This window comes from Alosa sapidissima, chromosome 2, assembly GCF_018492685.1.
Source record: "Alosa sapidissima isolate fAloSap1 chromosome 2, fAloSap1.pri, whole genome shotgun sequence".
Taxonomy (NCBI): Eukaryota; Metazoa; Chordata; class Actinopteri; order Clupeiformes; family Clupeidae; genus Alosa; species Alosa sapidissima.
The window spans coordinates 35,995,379-36,018,508 of NC_055958.1; the positions used below are offsets into that span (position 1 = coordinate 35,995,379).

At 40.1% G+C, this 23,130-nt stretch overlaps 4 long non-coding RNA genes across 5 annotated transcripts; 2 read left to right on the plus strand and 2 right to left on the minus strand.

Moving 5' to 3' along the window:
- Nucleotides 1–4,631: 4,631 nt before the first annotated feature.
- On the minus strand, nucleotides 4,632–19,837 carry LOC121699681. Of its 2 annotated transcripts, none has more exons than XR_006027012.1 (3): nucleotides 19,826–19,837; nucleotides 4,814–4,852; nucleotides 4,632–4,724 (listed from the first exon to the last, which is right to left on the minus strand). It is a non-coding gene; the product is annotated as an uncharacterized LOC121699681 (long non-coding RNA). The 2 variants fall into 2 exon arrangements; XR_006027011.1 differs by lacking the exon at nucleotides 19,826–19,837 and adding an exon at nucleotides 5,259–5,281 and having other exon boundaries at nucleotides 4,814–5,122.
- Nucleotides 7,008–14,334, plus strand: LOC121699697. Its single transcript, XR_006027016.1, has 3 exons — nucleotides 7,008–7,019; nucleotides 10,821–10,823; nucleotides 14,250–14,334. It is a non-coding gene; the product is annotated as an uncharacterized LOC121699697 (long non-coding RNA).
- LOC121699685 lies at nucleotides 10,257–11,741 on the minus strand. Its single transcript, XR_006027013.1, has 3 exons — nucleotides 11,616–11,741; nucleotides 11,433–11,527; nucleotides 10,257–10,410 (listed from the first exon to the last, which is right to left on the minus strand). It is a non-coding gene; the product is annotated as an uncharacterized LOC121699685 (long non-coding RNA).
- Nucleotides 15,983–17,210, plus strand: LOC121699691. Its single transcript, XR_006027015.1, has 3 exons — nucleotides 15,983–16,050; nucleotides 16,273–16,527; nucleotides 16,668–17,210. It is a non-coding gene; the product is annotated as an uncharacterized LOC121699691 (long non-coding RNA).
- Nucleotides 19,838–23,130: the final 3,293 nt, after the last annotated feature.

Genomic DNA, 23,130 nt, shown 5'->3' on the forward strand with positions numbered 1-23,130 from the left:
TCACATCTGACCCCACATTATAACAGTCCTTACATCTGACCCCACATTATAACAGCCCTCACATCTGACCCCACATTATAACAGCCCCAAACTCACATCTGACCCCACATTATAACAGTCCTCACATCTGACCCCACATTATAACGCTCAGGCTCAGTGGCCTGGTGTGGGCACTGACTGGGACTGGAGACTGAGAGAGAAAGAAAAGGAAAGTTGGCTGAAGTTTAGACATGATCTATAAGTGACATACTACTATGGTCCAACCCACAGGCTTGATAGGGCACACTTGTGTTTCTCTATAAGTGACAATCAGCATTGCATCTGAGCCACTGGACCACTAGAGCACTTACCAGCAGGCCCCCTCATGCCCTCCCCCTCTGCTCTACCTCAAACCTCAAGCGCCAGTGCTGTAACAGACAGGAAACACTATAAAGATGCATTCAGAAGCAGTTTAAATTACAACTCACTTATCAACTACTTTTGATAAAAATCCATGTTATAACAAATATGACTAATGCTTAGTAGTAGTAGTAGTAGTAGTTGTAGTAGTAGTAATAATAATAATAATAATAATGATGATAATAATACATCGAGAGAGAGAGAGACAGAGAGAGAGATGGAGAGAGAGAGAGTTTGTGCATGTACGTGCTTGTGTTTATGTGTGTTTGTGCATGTGTGTGTGTACGTGCTTGTGTTTATGTGTGTTTGTGCATGTGTGTGTGTACGTGCTTGTGTTTATGTGTGTTTGTGCATGTGTGTGTGTATGTGCTTGTGTTTATGTGTGTGTGTACGTGCATGTGCTTGTGTGCGTGCCTGTGTGTGTTTATGCGTGTGAGTCTGTGCATGCATACCTGTGTGTGTGCATGTGCCTGTATGCGTGTGTCTTTATGTGTGTTTAGACAAGTTTAGACATGTTGAGAAGTTGATCTCTGCATCTGTGAGAAAATGGTTAGTGCTGCATGATAGCAACCTCAGACTCGCCTACTTTTAGGTCACACTAGGCAGAGATGGGTTTTGAAACTGGCCTCGGTTTGTTAAAAAAAAAAAAGTAATGACATCATAGAGTCCACCAATAATACTAATAATAATGCTAATAATTATAATTATAATACATAATTTAGTAACAGTACTCTTTGTCTGTGTGTGTGTATGAGAGAGAGAGGGATAGAGAGAGAAAGAGAGAGAGAGAGAGAGAGACAAAGACAAGACCAGCCACCTAACCCTGGGTATAATTAGAATGATAAACCACCCATTTTTCTTTTCCCTTTGGCACTGAACTGGTCAGAACAGATACTATTTGTGCTGTCTCGCAGTGTGTAGAGATAGAGTTTGTGTGTCTGTGTTTCACACACCATGATCAAACCACAAGCGGATGTAACACAGAAACAGGCATTCTATTCTATTTGTGTCCCACCTGTTTTACACAAGATGCTTTCCATGAGTATTGATCTTCTACTCTGGCTACGGAAAATAAAAAGTGTGCTACACTCTGCGAGCATTTTCAAAATCATTCTCCCTTTGCTCATGAACACATGCTTCAGGTTTCTTTTCCCCTGGTCTTCTTCTGGTGGTGAAAACTGATGCTCAGGGTCTTTTGTTATTTCTAGTACGTCCATTCACTTTGAGGATCTGAGTAGTTGTGGTCTCAAAGGCCAGTGGATATGAGAGCACAAACACACACACACACACACACACACACACTGTCTCACTAAATTGCATTATCCACACTCAATTCTCACTGGTACCAAAAAACAAGTACCAAAACATGATTAGTTCATATGTATATCATATTTCACATGTAAAATTAATTTTATACAACCCCACCTCCATCTTGCCTGTTCATAATTCTGAGAAATTCTTGATTGTTTGTGTTATGTTATGTGTGTGGGTGTGTGTGTGTGTGAGTGTGTGTGTGTGTGTGTGTGTGTGTGTGTGCGTGCTTGTGTGTGTGCCTGCGTATGTGCCTGTGCATGCAAGCATACATATGTCTACTGTGTGAGTATGTGTCATACGTATGATTACTGTGAATGTATGTGTGTGTGTATCTGTTTGTGCACATGTGTGCACATGAAATGGGTTAACATGACCCCTGGAGGCAAACATACGGAAAAGAACTGTGTCTGCCCTACCCTCCTTTCGTGGGGTCCAGTCCAGCGGGGGGGCTACAGATCAAAATGAAAAACCACGGTTCCATGCTATCCATGTGGGGTTACATGCCCACCAAGTTTTGTGGTCTTTCAGTGTCCCGGGAATCCTTGTTGGTGTACGTCACTAAATGTACACATAAATTATTTTATTGTAAGGCCCCCCATGAACGAAAGTACAGAAAACTTGGCATGCATTCGGAGGGTGTCATAATGATCCTACACTTTTAATTTTGTGCAGTTTTGACCTTGTCAGCCAGAGATATTGTGATGAAAACACCTAATTTTTTGTTTTTTAATTTTTAACTAGGTGGCGCTATACATGAAATAAGTGGTAATGGGATGGGTTGACATGCCCCCTTAAGACCAACATACATAACAAAGGTGGACCTCCTAGGCCCTACGGTTCTCGAGATAGTCACAGAAAACTGTCTTCGGCCACCTACAGGCCAGTTGGTGTATAGTAACATAAATTAATTTATTGTGTGGCCCCCCATGAACCGAATTCCATGAAACTTGGCGTGCATACAGAGGGTGTTATAATGATCCTACACTTCCAATTTCGTGCAGTTTTGACTATGTTAGGTCACAGATACCTACGATTACAACACCTCATTTTTACTTTTTTGTGTTTAACTAGGTGGCGCTATACATGAAATGAGTGGTTATGGAATGGGTTGACATGGCCCCTTGAGATCAACATACAAAAAAATGGTCCTCCTAAACCCTACGGTTCTCGAGATATTCACAGAAAACTGTGTCTGCCCTACCCTCCTTTCGAGGGGTCCAGTCCAGCGGGGGGGCTACAGATCAAAACGAAAAACGATGGTTCCATGCTATCCATGTGGGGTTACATGCCCACCAAGTTTCGTGTACCCTGGTCTTTCAGTGTCCCGGGAATCATTGACGGAAATTTGGGCATGCGAAAAAAAAAAAGAAAAAAGAAAAAAAAAAAAAAAAATCTGACTAAACCTATATGACCGCCGCTTCGCTGCGCGGCAGTCATAATAATGATTGAACTGGTGGTCATATCATAGTTAGTTTATTTGAAAAAAATAAGAGTTTGAGTGGAAGGTCACAATGCACAACAGGCATAGAAAAAAATAAGGTATTAGAATAAAATATTTCTGCAATAATAAGCGTTTATATGCACATAGGCCAAGTCTACATTAGCAGTACACTGATGATTAGTTTATTTTAGTTTTATTTTAAAATGATCAAATAGAAATTAGCCTTAATATTGAACATATTATGTTAAAATCAATTTCCTCCATTTATTTTTGAAACTGGTTGGTCAGATCGATTTCAATATTGATGTTCTGTTTTTAAGTGACAGCCCTTACAAGCACATAGTCTATATCGGCAGTGCACCGTTGACAACCCTGCAGTTGCAATGTTGATTTTTTTTGTCCTGCTAAAACAACTTTATTGTTTACAAGGGATGGGCCCTGGGATGTCTGGCTGTCTTTCCACTTTGTATTGTCTGTGTGTAGTAATGTATGGCCACCTTTATACGGCCACATTTACATAATGTGGAGGAGCCATTCTTGAGAAATGCCTCCATCTAGTGGTAACTGAGAGCAGGTTCTACATAACAAGTAATCTAATGAATAGAATGGTAATTACATGTAACTGTAACAAGACATATTTTTATTTGAAATCGAAAAATTCATTCATCATACATCCAGGGGAGCTTCACTTCTAATGGTGCCTTGTTGCGTAGCTGAGAAAAACACTTCCGTCAAGACATCTTCAGTTTCACGTATGGCAGGCTTGTACAGGTTAGAAAATTTAGAGCTGTAACAAAGTTGTCAGGGGTGAAAAGCTGTTAGAAGATGATATTGTCACAAACTCAACAAAATATCCTTTCCATTTAAAATTATAATACTAAATCCGTTTAAAAGATGCCAATACTAAATATTTGTTTGAAATGTTTTGGTTAATTACTGTGTACATAGTTGTAACAATATGTTGCCAAGTTTAAATGCACTAATCAATTGAAATGCACTGATTGTTTAACTATACTTAAAGGTATTTCTTGTTGTCTTTGATTTAAGGTACTAAGCTGTCCTTCACGTGACCATGTACAGTACCATCAAAATGAACATGGAGATATTAACATAACTATAAAAGCAGGCATCAAGCGTATTAGTACATCACTGCAAAGTGTTACTTTAATGTCTACATACATATATATGATAAGTGTTTGAGACTAATGATTTTTGCGTATTGCACAGTGGTTCAATTTGTTATCAGTGATTAATGCATCATGGAGGATGATGATAATGGTAGCAGTTTGACAGTTACAGCCCCTCACCTGGAGGGGGTGCTGTAGCCCCCTCAGCACCTCTACTTCCAGCTTCTCTTTCAATAGTACATTTAAAGTGTAGATATTAAAGCAATTAAGCTGTGGTACAAGGCCTATACTGTATAGACCTGACACATTTCCCAGTAAATAAAATACTAATGAATTAAAGAGCACCTATCTGTAAATACATAATATGCTACAGATGATGATGAGGATTGTCCCTGATATGGCAGCAGTGCTGATGTAGATCAATTGGGATGGATCTGGTGAGACTATGAGGGATAAGGCAGGGATCATTACTGATGTTACATCAATGTGCTCAATGTACAGGAATGCATATGGAATGACTAAGAGCAGTTACCTGAAGTAACGGTCAAGTTCCATGTTTCTGTCTTTTGGGCTTGAGAACCTAATACTTCACATGTGTATATTCCCTCATCAGAGACCAGTACGTCGGATATATGCAGCACCGTAGTAGAAGGATCAACACCCATCCTTTCTGAAGTGAAGCTTGTTTTGATTTTGTCTTTTTTGTCTTCCAATACTGGGCTATATACAAACACCTGGATCCCATCCTTTGCCCATTTGATTATTGATATATCCATTCCAGATGTGTTACAGTGCAGCGTGACATTCTCCCCCAGAGGTGTGTTGATGGAAACCACTTTATCTGTAACATCAAAGACAATAGCATTAATAACTATATGTGATAATTATACTAAGATCCTAACAGTTAACAGTGACAATACTGTTGACTAATCTTCAAGAGAGCAGTGTAAAATAGCAGTGTTAGTAATGACTCTTACCTCCACTTGAAAGATGAAGCAGAGGTTCAAGGTTCAAACAAATTGTGTCATTTGACAAATTCCAGATTGACAAGGGAATGGTAGAGTAATGTCTATGCTCAGCTTGACTTTAAGAGCACAACTCCTTACATTTGTAAGGCTTTTGTTTTTAAGTCAGCAAGATCCATGGCCATGTCACATCCATAACGTTTTATAAGAAAAGTTTATGCTACACATACAGTGTTGATGCGACAATGTCCATAGTGTCTGTGCAAAGCTGATTTATATCAATGTAAAGTGTGATGACCAAATTGTGCCCCTTTCTTACTTTTAAAACCTTTAATGGTGCGTTATGGATGTGACTTTATGGATGTTACATAATGTGAATTTACAAGACTGGAGACTTTGTTATACCTCAAAGCCGATAAAACGTCTGTTCTAGTGGCATGTCAGTTTCAACGCATTTGACCTTAGTGTTTAGGCCTACAATTGACATTTCAAAGATTATTAGGTTGATCAAAACCACAAGGAGGCCTTGCCTAACTATTAGCAAAACAAACATAATATTAAAAAATACCTCCAGTGATTAGCCAAGCCATAGCCTATTTTCAAGTGGCCTAATAACGAAAATCTGAGCGATTATCTTCCTGTAACTGTCATACTGTTGTTGTACAGTAACTGGATTATCGTGTTAGCTGGTGAAGATGGCTGACTTTGCAGCTGGAGTTAACATAGCAACCTCCTTCTGTTGCAGATCTGTTCAGCCTGCCGCTCACGTCTGCTTAACACAGTTTAATTTTAAATGTGACGCGATATGCCAGCATTTGAAGCGTCAGGTCCTCTGTAGCTAATACCCACAAAGTAACATTAGTAACGGCAGCAATAAACTAAATGTACCGCACAGCGGTACAAAATATGACCGCCTCTCAGTCCTGCATATTCTCTTCGCAAAAATAAATCACGCTTGTCAATTTGTCTTCATCTCCTACTCTTGCAACTCATGTGCATGTAAATGAGTGTGTGCATATGACAGTTTGCTTTTGTTTATAAGAGTGTGTGTGTGTGTGTGTGTGTGTGTCTGTGCATGTGCGCATGCATGCCTGTGTTTGTGTGTTTATGTGTGCGTGTGTGTGTGCGTGTGTGTGTTTCCATGCGCACATGCGTATGCGTTTGGAGTGCAGGGGACAAGCCGAGATGGGCTATGAGACATACGTTCACACTCGGTATCATGTTTCAATACACTTTAGGTCAATATCACACCGGAATTCCCCTTTAACAATATCTTTGAGAGAAAAATAATTATTGGACTAAATCGGTTACGTTTGACTGGGAACACAACATGAGGGTTAACTACAACAACAGTAAGCTACATCAACTGTCCGTCAAGTCCTCCTTTTCTGTCAGCATATGGCACTGCAGACTCTTCGTTCTCCTGTACTCTCCAAATGCTCAGTGACAGTAGGGTGTGTGACACTTTACTTGACAGTATCGACATAAGAGTGACATGACCCTGTCATGACACTTGAACCCGAACCCTAAACCTAACCCTAACTCTAATTTATGACAAAAACCGAATGTCACTTAATAACAGAAGCATAATGTCATGAACGTTTATGACTTGTTTATGGCACGTTCATGACAGTGTCATTTCACTCTTATATCGATACTGTCAAAGTGTAACCATGTTAACACTTGTGTTAATTAATGGAATGCTGTCCTTTCATCCTGTTGGTTACACATTTGTGTGTGTAGATTTGAATGATCGGTAACACAATAGTTATAGTAACAATCAAAAGTATAATTTTGGACAATAAAGGTACCAACATTGGTGTTCCTACAGAGAACGATGACAATTTTTCCTTTTCCTAGGGGTGTGACTTTCGAAACCGATGTCTCGAATCAGTGTCGAGGCTTTGAAGCAGAAGTGTTTCGAAACACTGCTTCGAAACGTGGTTCAAAACAGCCATGTCATGTGACCACTACTTCGAAACATTGTTCAAAATCCCCATGTCATGTGACCAAAGTTAAGTGAACCTTCGGTGCATTTCACCGGTGTCGGCAGGCGTGCCCGCGCATTCAATTAACAGCGTAGACTATTCTTAAGCAATAACCATGATGGTGTAGTGGTTAGTGAGGGCGTTTTTTGCACGTTAGGCCTAGCCCAGGTTGCTCAAATGTGGTTCGATCCCCGTTTGATTTAAGGTAGTGTTTCAGATCGTATCTGTTTATGTTTTCTTACTTCATCATTAACCACACAGTAGAGTGGACGAGATCAACGAGACAATAACGGGGAACAGGTGTGGAAGCAGAAACGGAGGGAAAACTAACAAGACAGGAAGCACAGACCAAATAAGGAGATGGGGCGGAGACAAAGACAGGTGACAGGCAGGTAACACAAAGCACATGGGGAACCAGGCAAACACAGCACACACAGGACACTACACAAAGTGGCCACCAGGGTGGCACAAAGTCACTCCATCCAGGCAGGATCCTGACACACTGTACTGTACATACAACACTTCTGAAAAGAAGCATTCTCAACTGTCACTCAGTCTCACCATGTTTGACGGGCACAACAGACTCGTCAATTTAGCCACCTACAGGTGCTCATCATCATACCTACCTACAAGCCTCTTTCCAACCTTTATCCCCTCTCCTCCTCAAGCTAAGATGTCAGTGGAACATTCTCACTCCCTCTCTCTCTCTGACTTGCCACAGATAGAAACGAGTGGGGGGTGGTATAACGTATGACTTTTCAGTGTGGGACTTTCCTCTCTCTCTCTCTCTCTCTGTTTTTTTTCTCTCATCAGTCCAATGTAGGTGAGAGTTCTGAAGAATAACAAGACTTATTGTTATCAGCCAACATTCACATCACTAGACTCCTGCATTAGAACCCGTAGGTGGACCCATTGTCCCCCAAAAGTCAAATAAGTACAAGTACTGTGTAAGCCATGACTGGATGGTCAGAAGCGCAAAGTTTATAAACATTAAAGGTGTTGCCAGTCCATATTCAATAATTTAATGGCATGATTTTGTGATTTTTATGTTAATCAGACATGGGTGTTTTGTTGGGCGTGACATACTTTAAACCAGGGGTGGGCAAACTTTTTGGCTCAAGGGCCACATTGGGTTTTGAAAATTGGCAGGCTGCACAACAACCATACAACAAAAAGGAGAGTGAAAAGCAGTTTGCAGTAAAGCTAACCAACGTCGTCTCTATTGCAGGAAAAAAATAGCGAGCAGCCTGATAACCAAATGAAATGCTCAGCGAGCCGGATGAAAGTGCTTGGCGGGCCACAGTTTGCCCACCCCTGCTATAAACCAATGAGAATGACATCTGTCATTCCCTTTAAGAGCAAGCAGCGCAACTTCAAACAGCGCATCGGTATTTTAATAGTCAACAGTTACCCAATAATAATAATAATAATAACACATTTTATTTAAAGCGCCTTTCATGACACCCAAGGTCACTTCACAAACAAAAAAGTTGTTAAAATTATATTCATCTCATAATATGAAAATAAAAGTCAGTCAGTCAGTCAGTCCATAAGCCATCTTGGTTTCAGATGGCCCTTACTGTAATATTGCGCCCTCTCTCCCAGGGTGCTGAGGTTCACACTGGGGACTTGCAGTAGACCTGCTGAGGAGAATCTAAGTGAGCGGGCAGGGGTGTAAACTTCCAGGAGGTCAGTGAGGTAAGTGGGGGTATAATTGTGTAGAGCCTTGTATGCCAGGAGCTGGATTTTAAAACGTATTCTGTAGGCAACTGGAAGCCAGTGCAGTTGCATAAGCAATGGTGTTACATGGCTAGTGGATTTGGAGCCTATTATAATCCTAGCTGCAGAATTCTGAAAGAGTTCATGCAAGCTGGCACGAACTGCATCTTTTCAGCACCACTAGATGGTGACTGTGAGTCACAAAATAACTTGTAGAAACACAGGGCCTCTCCAAAACTAATCCCTACCTACTCCCCCTTGGTTATGGAGTTAACTCGGGTGGGAAGCACTCTCACAGCTAAATGAAGTTCCCTTCATTAGCGCGTAAGGTATAATACCGCATTCAGCTTTGGAACAAACTTCACTGTGCTGAGCGGAAACTGGTTCTGACGCAGCCTATGCATGGATTTGTTGTAGCCAACTCACACAGAACTCGACATGCAAGGGGGCATCGGTGTTCACTCAGCATTGAAGGGTTTATAACTCACTACCACTTAACAGTAATTGGTTTTGGATGGCTCTCAATATGGCAGACCCTTCCTAGACCACTATTAATATAGGCCTAGAGACGTCCAGATAAAGATTTCTGATGAATCGAGGGGTTATTTACACATAAGAACACACCATGTTATTCAAGCAAAGGGTAAAAGATGTAGTGAATCAGTATCATGTGTTGTGTTGCACTGTTAGGGCCCCTTTCTGCCACCGAATGAACAGGAGGCCTACAGTATGTCCCAGAGGAGGTCAGAAGTGAGAGCGACAGCTGAGACATTTAATGTACTCTATGCAGTGGGTTATAGACACTGATAGCACAAAGATCTTCTTACAGTAGGTTGTTGAATGTTTTTGGCCATTTCAATGTATGGAATTTCCATAATGCTTATAATGGAGTCAAACAGGTTTAAACAGGCTTAAGCAGGTATTCAGAATGACTTTTATATAGCTTTAATCCATTATTGCTTTTCTGAAAACATTCAACAAACAGTCAAAACTTCCACACCAGCACTGATAATGGAAAAACATTGTGTTTGCATTTGAAAGAAAATCCATGATCCATGAGGAGTGACCTACTGTATTCAGTGTTGACTGTTTTATGTTTTTTTTTTTATAAAATACAAGAAATGTACCTGTATTCCCCTAACTGATATTGTGTGATAAATGTTATGTTTTATGCCACTAAGCTAAAACTACAGGATATGGAATCAGTGGATATTTCACTTCACTAAACTAACTGACAGCACTGCATGAAACTTACATTCTAATCAAACTAGGTGAATCACGGAAACAATAACAACAGCCAAAGCAATTAGAAGTAATTTTAATGAAATGAGATTGGTTTGCAAATGAAAAAAAAAAACTCCTCAGACTATAAGGCCCATTATAAGTAATGGTTGTAGAAAACCCTGATGTCCTGTCTGGATCTTCGGTTTTGTGTCCCTCAGCTGCTGGTCTTGCTACTGTAACATATACAGTGCTGGCCAAAAGTATTGGCACCCATGCTAAAGTTGACTGAAAAGAGGAATATAAAATCATCTTTTGGAAATTGATCTTAATGCCTTAAGTGAAAAATGAGGAAATATCTAACCTTTAAGGACACCAATTTTCTTAGTGAATGAATAATGTATCATAAATAAATAAATGTTCTTCCTTAAAATACAGGGGTCATGTAGTATTGGCACCCCTATGTTAAATTCCCATAGAGACAGGCAGATTTTTATTTTTAAAGGCCAGTTATTTCATGGATCCAGAATACTGTGCACCCTGATAAAGTTACCTTGGCCTTTGGAATTAAAATAGCCCCACATCATCACATACCCTTCACCATACCTAGAGATTGGCATGGGTGTTATTTCAGTTAGCCTATTAGCTGGTTTGATTTGCATTGAGCTCAATGAACATCAAACCAGCTAACAGGGAATTTAACATAGGGGTGCCAATACTTATGACCCCTGTATTTTAAGGAAGAACATTTATTTATTTATGATACATTATTCATTCACTAAGAAAATTGGTGTCCTTAAAGGTTAGATATTTCCTCATTTTTCACTTAAGGCATTAAGATCAATTTCCAAAAGATGATTTTATATTCCTCTTTTCAGCCAACTTTAGCATGGGTGCCAATACTTTTGGCCAGCACTGTAAGACCAGTGGTGGAGAGAGTTGGTCTGGGACGGGAGTCCATGTACAACTCAAATGTGTTGACCTCTCAGTTTTAACACCATCAGGTGAAAGCAACGACAACAATAACAACAACAGCATGCGTCTTGGTGATGCACTATGATATAGCAACCTATGTGGAACTAGTCAAATATTGGCAAAATGGCATATATAGTATGACATTGAACCACCACCACTAGACTGTATTTTAATCTACTAAGCATTAAACAATGTCAGAAAATGACTGAGTAAAACTATAGCTGAGTATAACTATAAAACTATGACTGTAACTGAGGAATGAGCCCAAATAGAATGTACTCACCTATAATTAAATTAATACCGTAAATACGATGATGACAATTATCCCTGATATGGCAGCAGACATGATGAACTGTTGAAATGGTGAGAGGCTGTCATCTGTGGTTTTACAAGGAAGTATCAAGTCGAGTGTTACAACCAAGCATCATATTTTCAAATTTCTGCGACTAACATAGAAGAAAAATACCTGTTTAGATGGTCTGGTTAAATGTTTGTGTTAGTTTGTGTTTAAGAGTTATTGTCTCACAGATGTATATTCCCTCATCATACACATGTACGTGAGATATGTAAAGAGTTCTGGGAGTAGCAGGGTAAACACTGCATGCAACATATTGCATGAACTGTCAGTGAGTCCAAAGTCAGGGTTATTATGACCGCCGCGCAGCAAAGTGGCGGTCATATAGGTTTAGTCAGATTTTTTATTTTTTTTATTTTTCGCATGTCCAAATTTCCGTCAAGGATTCCCGGGACACTGTAAGACACGAAACTTGGTGGGCATGTAACCCCACATGGATAGCATGGAACCATCGCTTTTCGTTATGACACCCTCTGAATGCACGCCAAGTTTCGTGGAATTCCGCTCATGGGGTGCCACACAATAAATTAATTTATGTTACTATACACCAACTGGCCTGTAGGTGGCCGGAGACAGTTTTCTGTGAATATCTCGAGAACCGTAGGGCCTAGGAGGTCCACATTTTTTTGTATGTTGGTTTTAAGGGGACATGTAAACCCATCCCATTACCACTTATTTCATGTATAGCGCCATCTAATTAAAAATGAAAAAGCAAAGAATTAGGTGTTTTCATCACAATATCTCTGGCTGACATGGTAAAAACTGCACAAAATTGAAAGTGTAGGATCATTATGACACCCTCCGAATGCATGCCAAGTTTTGTGAACTTTCGTTCATGGGGGGCCTTACAATAAAATAATTTATGTGTACATTTAGTGACCGTACACCAACAAGGATTCCCGGGACACTGAAAGACCGGGGTACACGAAACTTGGTGGGCATTGAACCCCACATGGATAGCATGGAGCATGGTACCAATATCTTGAGAACCGTAGGGCCTAGGATGACCAATTTTTTCCGTATGTTTGCCTCCAGGGGTCATCTTAACCCATTCCATGTGCACACATGTGCATAAACAGATACACACGCACACACATACATTCACAGTAATCATACGTATGACACACACATACTGCGGTTTGACACCCAAACGAGGCCATGACACCTTCGGATTGCTTGTTTACATGTTTATTACTGCTACTACTGTGTCCATGTGAAATGGTCCAAATGTAACTATTATAGCACAGATTTGTGAGAATGTGTGTTGTGTGTGTTTCTCTCTCTCTCTCTGTCTGTCTGTGCTGGTGGGTGTGCGTGAGTGTCTCTCTCTAGCTACTCACACATCCTCAGGGATTAAAGTGAAAAAAAATCGTTTGACTGAACTTTTTTCAGGCCATAAGTCATACGTTGTTCTTATCTACCTATAGAGATAGCACCCCTTTTGCGATCGCGACCTATTGGTTTTTAATGTACAAAAAGATGCAAACAGCAAAGTAAAGGGAGTATTCGCCTTATTCACACGGCGGCCATTGTTTAAACCAAAACGAGGCTACAGGGTACACTTACTATATAATTAATGCCACCTACAGGTGAATGCATAGAACATAACAATCTTATGGTTTGTGTACCCTGTAGCCTCGTTTTAGCCGCCAATGGCCGCCATGTGAATAAGGCAAATTGAGAGTGTTCTTGATTGAGATAGAGTTTTCCTGATGAACAAAAATATATTTTAGTACCATCCCTGACCATTGCTGATTAGCCATTGCTGTTCTTTTCTACTGCAGCAATATTGTAGAAAGGCTTTAACGCACTCTTATTTAATTACTTCAGGCCAAAAGTGTTTATTTCCTCATCAAAGTAACGAACCAGAACATTCTAGATATTGTTCATATTTCCATTTGTTGCCTCATCCGCATTTAATGAAAACATGGTAATTTTGACAACTCAGTTTTTGACAACTCAGTTTTCCAAGATAACGACAATCTGGAGACGGTGCTTTTGTCTTCAGCAACAGATTGTATAAGGTTGACAAGAGGTTGCGATATGGTGAGGGACAGGTCGTGTTGCGCTATGAAAGAACATGCGTAGCCTACTTTCTAAACGTAAAAACGGTCAGCCATAGATAAACGTAGCCTACCTCTGTCGTGGTGGCTAGTTGCACCAGGTAGGTAAGATGTCCTGAAGTGCACAAACGTTAACCTTATGGCGGTCTTCTGATTGGTGGCGTGCTAAAACGTTTTCCTATTGCATCCATAAACAATTTTCTTGCAGCGAACCGCGCAAAAGCAAACCCCTGGCACTTTAATTTCTTTACACCATGGCTTGTTAGTTCTCCCCCGTTTCCAACAGCTGCCCATCTCCATTTATTTTTTAACTTTTGACACCTGCCTTCCTTTAGCAACAACGCATCCATGACAGCTAGTGGCCTTGCCAAATAGACGCACACAAATCATGACGCTAATATGCGAGGTTCTGGGAGGCTTATTGGTTATGGTTTTGTGCTATAAATTAATAATATTTTATAGCAAAGTTTTAAGTTGACTATTTTAATTGTATTTTAATCTAAAAGGCTGTCTGTGCGTCACAAACAGACTGACCCCCTTACTCAACAGTTCGCAATGATGACAGTGATATTATTTTTTATGCCAACACGCTCAGTCAAAACCTTCCGTCGCAAATTGTGAAAAACATTGTTGTACATGTCATAACAGACGGGATAATAAATTGCATAGGCTACGGTCCTAGTATATATGTTTGTGTGTGCAGGTTAGATTCTTACCAGAACTCTCGCTCAGCAGGGTCGATAGAGTTCCACTCCGAGGAGCTGGCATGAAGGTGCACACACACACTCTCGTGAAGTTGTCAACTGCAAAATAGTAAGACTTGCATAAATTAATACCAAATATATATTTTTTAGGCAAAGAATTTGCATTTTGAAAACAATAAGCTTCTTGAGGGTGGTATTAAAGGACAAATGTCCAACAGCACAAAGTACAAGGAGGTCCGACAGTACATGTCGGACCAGCACAAAGTTCCCTTCCATTTTTCGCTTCCATCAAGAATACAAGACTTACAACAGTATATTCTGAGCATGTGCAGAGATGCACTGACTTACGTTTGTTGTTCAAATGGATGCATGGGAAATCTATCCACATCCATTCCAAAAGTTGGGATGTGCACACGCCAAGATCATAAACATAACAAGAAAACAAGATGTGATACTCGGAAAGTGTTGCTAACACCACTGGACGGACAGAAGCAGACATTAAAAGCCAGACAAGCAAGGCAAGGGTGCTGTTCAACACTCTCTGGAGCAGAAAAAGCATCTTAATCAACACAAAAAAACTATGGCATTTACAATTACTATCAGAAACATGGCTGCAAACATCCATAAAGCAAGGCCTGTTTAGTGGAATGCCCACTCACCACGTCAAGATACAGGCCATGAGTGGGATGTTAGTAAGACGAGACAAGACGGAAGTGTTAATGGGAAAATGAACATTCCCTTGTTTGTTAAGACAATTACTGACAATAACAAACACATTTTCAAGGACATGATGGAAGACCGTGTTAATGAGAATATTAACATTCCCTTGTTTGTTAAGACAATTACTGACAACAAACACATTTTCAAGGACAAATTGGACATTCTCAGCAAATGGTGCCATTTGAGGGTGGTAACCTCGTCAAAAACAATTATCGCTCAGACCCAGTGTTGGGGGTGACGCGTTAGAAAGTAACGCATTACTGTCATTTCGTTACTTTATTGGGTAGCCATTACTTTGAGAGAGAGAGAGAGATACGGCGAGCCAGCGATTCTGGAGTGTGACAGCAGTGTAACCAGTGGCCATCAACCTGCCAAGCCGGTGGATTGCATGCTTTTGGATACATCATACAGATAAGATTTATGAGATCTCCAACGTTCTTACACACTGCCTGGGTAGTTAAACAAGGCCTTTTATTCAACAATTCCATTTTTGAGTTCAACAACCCCACAGGAACTGAACTGAAACTCAATTGAGTTGAACACTGAACTAATTGACTGGACTAATTTTTCTTTTTTTTACTGACTGCTTTGGGGGAAATTCTAATTTCTAATTCTGTTTTCTATGTGCGATTCACCTTGTGGAATGTAAATAAATGTTTTGATAAGCTTTTCTATTCAAACAGTGGTTGTAGCCCATTCACTCTAAGAGCCGAACCTTAACCCCGATTTCTGTTGTTTAAATATAATCAATATAGGTTATTGCTATATCTTAATTGATGCTTTAAGTTACGTTAGTTACATCTAGTGGTGCAATTGCAGCAGTAGATTAGAAAATCGGTAGATAAGCAAACAAAATCATATCAAATATCTCCGACTGTTTTTTTAAATTGTCAAGGACATAACAGAAATAGCAAAGTAACATAAAATGCACATAGTATTGAATCATTAGGATAGCTTATCTTTTTGTTTTGAATCAACTAACATGGCAGGCTAGCAAGGAATTTCCCTCCTGTTGTACTCACCGGAGATTCTTAAACTTATCCAAAAGAAAACAAAAGTGTAAAAGGCTGTTCACGATAACTAAGGCTTCTAGACACTTTTACTAGCTAATTTCAGTATTGAACGACTTTTTCCTGTGTTCTAAATGGTCAGTTTCATAATGTTTATTTCACTCGTTTCTTCATATGACGATTGACTTGACGAGAGGGAAAAAGGGAAAAGGATAGTTAATCTTCCCTAGCTACACTACATAGGGTGGCTCAGCCAACAAAGATTAAGCAGCGCCATCTAGGGGAATGGAGAATTGCAGCAATTACAATACTTTGGCCCTGTGCATTTTAGGTGGGCTACATCCTCCCCCCCTGAATGTGCATGCGTCCTGCATGTACCTATACATACTTAAATAGTAGTCATTTGATCTGTTCCTAAAGGTGTAAACTTCAGTGTGGGATGTAAGTCCAAAGCTTTTGTAAAAGCCTGATCAAGACCCTTCAACAAGGAGTGCATAACTAAAGTCAAGGGGTTTCCTAACGTCTGGTAAGTCAGCCGGTCAGGCTCTACCCTATGTCTAACTGATCTTCGCATTTCTGCATCTTCCTGTTGTTGGACATCATTCACACTTAAATCCTCCGGTTCATGTCGCTCTGATTGTACATCATGGTTTTCTTTCCCTACAGGTTCCTCTTGGTCTCCATGTTCTTTTTCAGGTCATTAGGCAAGTCATCACCCTCTTCCACTTCCTGAAGCTCTTCTTGCCAGTTCTCTGTTGGCAGAAATACCTCAGCTTCGGGTCTCAGACTTGATTCCCCAGGGCTTGCGTTGAGATTTTCCTCTCCTGAAAAAGGCCTAAGGTCAGTCTGAGGGATTTCATGGACAACAGTGACAGGTGGGTAAGTTGTCACCAGCATTTCCCCTGGGTATTCGTAATCGACTTCCTCCTCACTCTCGTATGATTCCAGCTGTTCTTCAATAACAAAGTAAGTTAACGCATTACAATTTTAATTTCAGTAATTCGTTAATTACTGAATAACTGTAACGTCCATTCCTGCGTTACTCACAACATCTGTAATGCGTTATATTGACTTATTTTTTCCATGATTGCTTATTTAAAATATAGATTAGCCTACATTATTTAATAGAGGTGTGCGTAGTGTAGCACGGGGACTGTTCAGAGGTATTGATGGCATAGTTTAACAAGTAATCACATTTGCCATTATGTGATTCATTTTCTTTAATAATGTTAAATGTTCCACCACTTTTTTTTTCTTGCAGAGCTCTCACAAAGCTGGTGGGCAACAAGCCTGAGACGTGGGACCTCCACCTCAAGTCTACATTGTTTGCACTGCGAACTAAAAACACTTTTCAACACAGTTCTCGCCCTATTTTTTAATGTTTGGAAGAGAGGCGCGTTGGAAGCAAGGTGTTGGAAAACTATTAAGTGACACAGCTATTGGACTGTGTTTGATGAATACTGTGTATACTGAAAGAAAGATTTTTGGAGTGTGGTGTATACAAAGACTTGGTTATGCTTTTGCAAAAGGACAACTACCTGACTGCATCTCAGTGCAGTGACTTTGAAAAGGGTCCCAAACCAAGAGTCCAGATGACATTTATGTAATACGGAACAAGTACACCTGCCGTGCCAAGTACAGGCCGTACTGAGACCCTTCTGCATTCTTTCTCAAACATATGTCCATGAAAACTATAATTGTGCCCAAATCCGCTAGATTATGGGATACAGAACCTCGCAGAGCAAAGAGAAGACCGAAGAGTGCAATTTTCACATACATGTTTTTTTCTTGAGGGTATTAAAGAACAAATGTCCAACAGCACAAAGTACAAGGAGGTCCGACAGTACAAGTACCGGATCATTTACGATGTTGCAACAGTCGGGTTACTTTGTTTCGAAAGCGCCGAAAGAGCTCGGCAGTTTACAATTGCTGGGCTAACGTTAGAGGTTCTTCAGAGTTGAAGAACAACAACCACGTTACGAACAAACAAGCCAGCCAGCTTCTCCTCTTTTCTAGTTCAGCGTGGGGTATACAAAGATCTTGTTCTGCTGTTACAAAAGGACAACTACTTGGCTGCATCGCAACTAAAGACCAAGGTAGGTCTTGAATCACGGATCACAGATCATCTGTGGTCAGGGCAAGGCTAAGATAAAGGGAGAGGGGAGAGTAGAGTGGATTATGCGAAATCCCTGACTGTACATCTAGTGGGTATATGTGGTGATTTATGAAAAAAATGTAAAGGCTATAAAAAATGTAGGCTCAGCTGGAGAAGTTTGGAGAGAAACAAACACTCTCCCGGGGAAGGAAGTGCAATGGGCCCTGATAAGGCTGCGGAGACATGGCTGAGCAGGAAGCCAGGGGGAGAGAGGGGGCGAGGGCTGCCCGACAATACAGTTCAGACCACCACCAAGTTCGCTTTTATTTTATCACACGCATATATTCTGAATATGTACAGAGAATTTTGGAGGACGTTGAAAAAGGTTCCAAACCGGATTTATTTTTAAGAAGAGGATATCTCAAGATATCTTTTTTTCATATTACTTTATTCATATTATTTTGAATATTATCATATTATCTATTGACATCTATTTGCTGTACAAAATGTGTATGTAGATGTGAATGCTTGTAATGTAAACATGAAAAGAGAGTAAAGAGTGTGTGCTCTTTGATGTTAAAACATCAACATCATATGGTGGTTTTTCATATAAGGATTTTCATATAAGACCATGACTGGACTACCTTCACATCTGCTTTTTATAGATATTGGGACAAAGAAACGCTAAAAATAGGGGTTAAAAAATGCTATATTTTAGAAACCAATGAAGCTAGAGATATCAGACTGGTACCAAAAGATGCGCAATAGCCACATTTATATTCAACTTTCATTGACACTGTAGGCCCACTGTAGGCCTAAATGCATTATTTACGAAAAACTGATTTTTCCAGAGCGGGGATACAGGCTCTGCTAAGAAGCAACTTTAGAGGCTTGGTGGACCCCTTAGATACTATTCAATCCAGCTAATATTCTACACATTTTATTTTCATTAGTATTGTCACATTTTAAAATTGGGTACAAGTTGAATTTCCAAAATTGGGGCAAATGATGCACCCTAATATAGACAGAGAGAGAGAGAGAGAAGCAACATTTCTCACTCTGACCCACATGTGTGGCCCCAACACACACATGGTCAGATGGAGAAGTCTCGGGACCCCGCAGCACACCTGCCGTGCCCAGTACAGGCCGTACTGAGACCCTTCTGCCTTCCCTCCGATTACATTTTAAGATTAAGGTTTTTTTTTTTTTTAAGAGTTTTACGCACCAACAAGCCAGCCAGCTTCTTAAAAGTGAAAGAAATACCGATACCAGTATATCAGTAAATACTGATACCAAAACTGAAAGACATACTGATACCATAGTGGTATTTTAATGTAGGGACATGACGGGTCGTCTAAGCGTTTTTCTTCGACATAAATTGTGTATATTGTATATATATATATACATTTTTGTAAATATTGTTTTAAAGTCTAGACTAAAACCAGAGTAGTTACTTTACATGATGAGCAGCAAAGGCGATGCACCTGATCCTGTCACAGGATGAGGCTATAAATCCTTCATACAGGATTTCCCCCAATAATGTCAACCCACCTCAAACGCCAGAGGCAGACGCCTGATCTGTCAGTATATGGAGCCTTTCAGGAGAGTTCCATTATCAGCATCATAGTTGGCCCCACAAGACTTCCGTTTTAACATTCCATATGTTATCTTAATGCAGAGGAAGTAGATTGGGGCCCAAATAGAACGTTCAAGCATTGTTTTTGTTTACCTTGTTGAAAGGGTCCATATAGACAGAGAGAGAGAGAGAAGCAACATTTGGTGAGAATGACCCAGATATAAGGAATTAGTAATTCACATTAAATCAGACATAAAATGTAGTCTTAACCCTTCAAGGTGTACCGACGGAAATGTTTACAAATGAATGTCCTAAAGAATATCTGTGTTCTTACTGTAATGGATACTTGTTTATGCTGACTATCTTTGATAAAAAAAAATCAGTTAAAAAAAAGGTTATCTGGGTTCATTGAATTCAAACACACTTGTTTATCCTTCAATTGTTGTGGAACAGAATGTTCAAAAACCCACACCTTTGAGGGTTAAAATACTGCAACAAACATGAATTAATATTTTTTGTGCAGGGTGTGAAAGACACATCAGAACATGATCTGTCAGTGAAAACAACAGTAGAACACTGCAGTAGAACACTGCAGTAGAACACATAGACATAACCTTCAACCATGCTCCTTGGAGGCCCGTGCGGAAGCCTATGCTGTGAGGAGTCGTCAATGAAGGTGGTTACTATGACACTTCAAGTCACACAAAATGCACAACCTTGGAGTCTGAGTTCCTGAGTTCAACCTGGGAAACCTACAAATACTAACAAACTCTTCAAGTCAATCGTCAGTTTAAGTGATTACTATGAAAGTCTTCAAGTCAATGCTCTTCAAGTCAATGCTTTCGCTGCTGTGGCCGTTTATGATCCAATCAGCAGCATATGCACACAAAATGCAAAACCCTTATGTAGCACCAACCAGCAAATTCCTTTGTCAATCCTCTCCTAACTTACTGTTTCTCCCTGTCTTTTGTTAGTTACTTGACATGACGAGCAAAGGCGATCCAGCCGATCCTGTCATAGAGATTGGGCGCCTCAGGCCCATTCGTTTTCCGGCTGAGGGCTATAAATCTTTCACACAGGATTTCTCCCAAACCCCGATAATGTCAACACCCCTCAAGGGCCAGAGGCAGATGCCTGATCTGTCAGTCGCTCTGGATGACTCTGGCCTCAGCAGGAGGCTATCCCTATGTTTGTGGAGGATAGCTAAAACACAAGCACAGGCTGACCTTTTCTGCTTCAATGAATGCTCTACAGCAACTTCCGCACCTTTCTCCTTTACCCTGCTAAGCTGAAAGCAACGCGTGGAGGAGCAAGCCACTTTTTCAACACTCCACAAGAGGCTAAAGATTTCATTGAGTCTCTTAATGAGTAACACTTTTATTTACTTTTTTACATCGGGGGAGTGGGGGGGAATGGGGGGGGGGGGGGGGGGGGGTAGTCCGTGCTACGTATATTTTCCTTTTTCTTTTACCTTTGCCAATCACACCCCTGTAATACTCCAGTGGCTGTTTACGATCTAATACTACTGTATTACCATATCGTTAAGAATTATTTTGCGCATTTCCTCAGAATTGCCTGTGATATTATTTGTTCTTAAAATAACTTGTTTGGCAAACAGACATACATACAATCCGCAACTTCCATCTCTCTGTTTAATAAACTCAATGCACTCATTGACATTTCTTTGAATAAATCGAACATTAACTACTTCTCCATAACACGCTAAGTACTGACAGACTAGATACCTTTGCAAAGAACTAAGATGTTCTCTAATTGTGCTACTGCGTGTAGTCAAAGAGTCCATTACATCAATGTGTAGATCCACAACCCCATCTACTTGCTCTTTTTTACTAATATAAATAGCTGCACATACCCAGTGATTACCATTAACATTAATAGGAATAACAATGGTATGATAACCCCACCAGTTCCTGCCACTTCTGGGTGTTGAAGGCATCCAATCATAATTGCTAACATATAAACTACCAAGACCTTGGGTAACAAATGTTGCTGGTACCCCAAGAATGTTTGCATGTCCAACTTCATTTATCAAAGAGCGTATGTAATTATCAATAAAGGAGTCATTTAACCAACTGGAGCCAACAGTTAAACACCTCAAGTTCGCTGCACTTAAATTACATAAAACTCTCTGGACATCGGAATTTGCTATCATTGAATTATATTGGGTGACCTGACATGTTTGTGTACAAACATGGTTCTCTGTAAATACATTACAATCTAACACACATTCTTCTGAATTTCTATCAAAAATTGTAAAAATTGAGCTGCTACCAGCTATCAATTCCGAAAGTTGTTCCCATGAAATATTTTCACTTGAATCAACTCCAATATATAATCTTCCAGTCTGCCTATCCAGTCTAACTAACATCAAATGTGGCATCTTCTCTAGACACAATATCATGCCAGATAGTGTATATGTATATTTCTTAAAAATTGTGCTAACTGTAAAACTATCTTCAAAAGAACTACATGGACTATCGATTCCCACTATAAGACTCTCTGGCAAAATGGATAACAAATACTTCCTCACTTAATCCATTGCCACTACATACTTTTTACATCTACTTTGTTCACTAATGGCAGCACTACTTAAAACAGTTTGAACATCCTGAAGATCAACAGTAGTTCTGACTAATAACACTACACTGTCTTTCACATTAGCCACTGCTCTATGTCCACACACTGCACAACGGAACACATGCATCTTTTGCACCTCAAAATAATTTCTAAGAAGGTTTGTGGCTTTGAATGTTTCCTGACATAATTCCCTCTTCAAAATGCACTGTCATGTTACACTCTTCAATAACCTGACTATTACAATTCAACAGTGCATTATATGTTTCAGTCAGAGCAGCTGACACCATCAGTTTGCTCGCTCTATCTAAGTCTTCCACTGATCTATGGTAACCTGAACAGGAAGACATTAACAGCTGAAATAGGCAACTAAGAACTGTGGTGGTCTTGACATGGCTTTGAGGTGCTTCAATGCTTTCATCCCTGGTGGTCCTAACATGACTTTGAGGTGCTTCAATGCTTTCATCCCTGTCATATGCACTACTTTCAACTGCACTGTCAACTGCACTGTTGTCTTCACAAACTGAATTCTTCTCGAAAATGTACACCACTCCACTTTTCCCGACTATGGCTGAGTTCAGAGACTCCTTGGTTATAGAGGTGTCATTCACCTTTGTACAGCTAGTACCATCATATATACCACAGTCCAATAATGCCCACTATTACACTGGCCTCTGTGACAGATAACAGACTTCTTTGTATACACCACAGAATTATTCTCGTTTACACCTACAGTTAAATACTGTCCACATGAAAATGACTTTCTTAATACTGACTTAAGCTGAGCTTTTGGAAGAGTTATAATTAAAATGTCTGGTGTCATGCCAAGTACTACCCTGCTGCTACTACTACACACACTACAA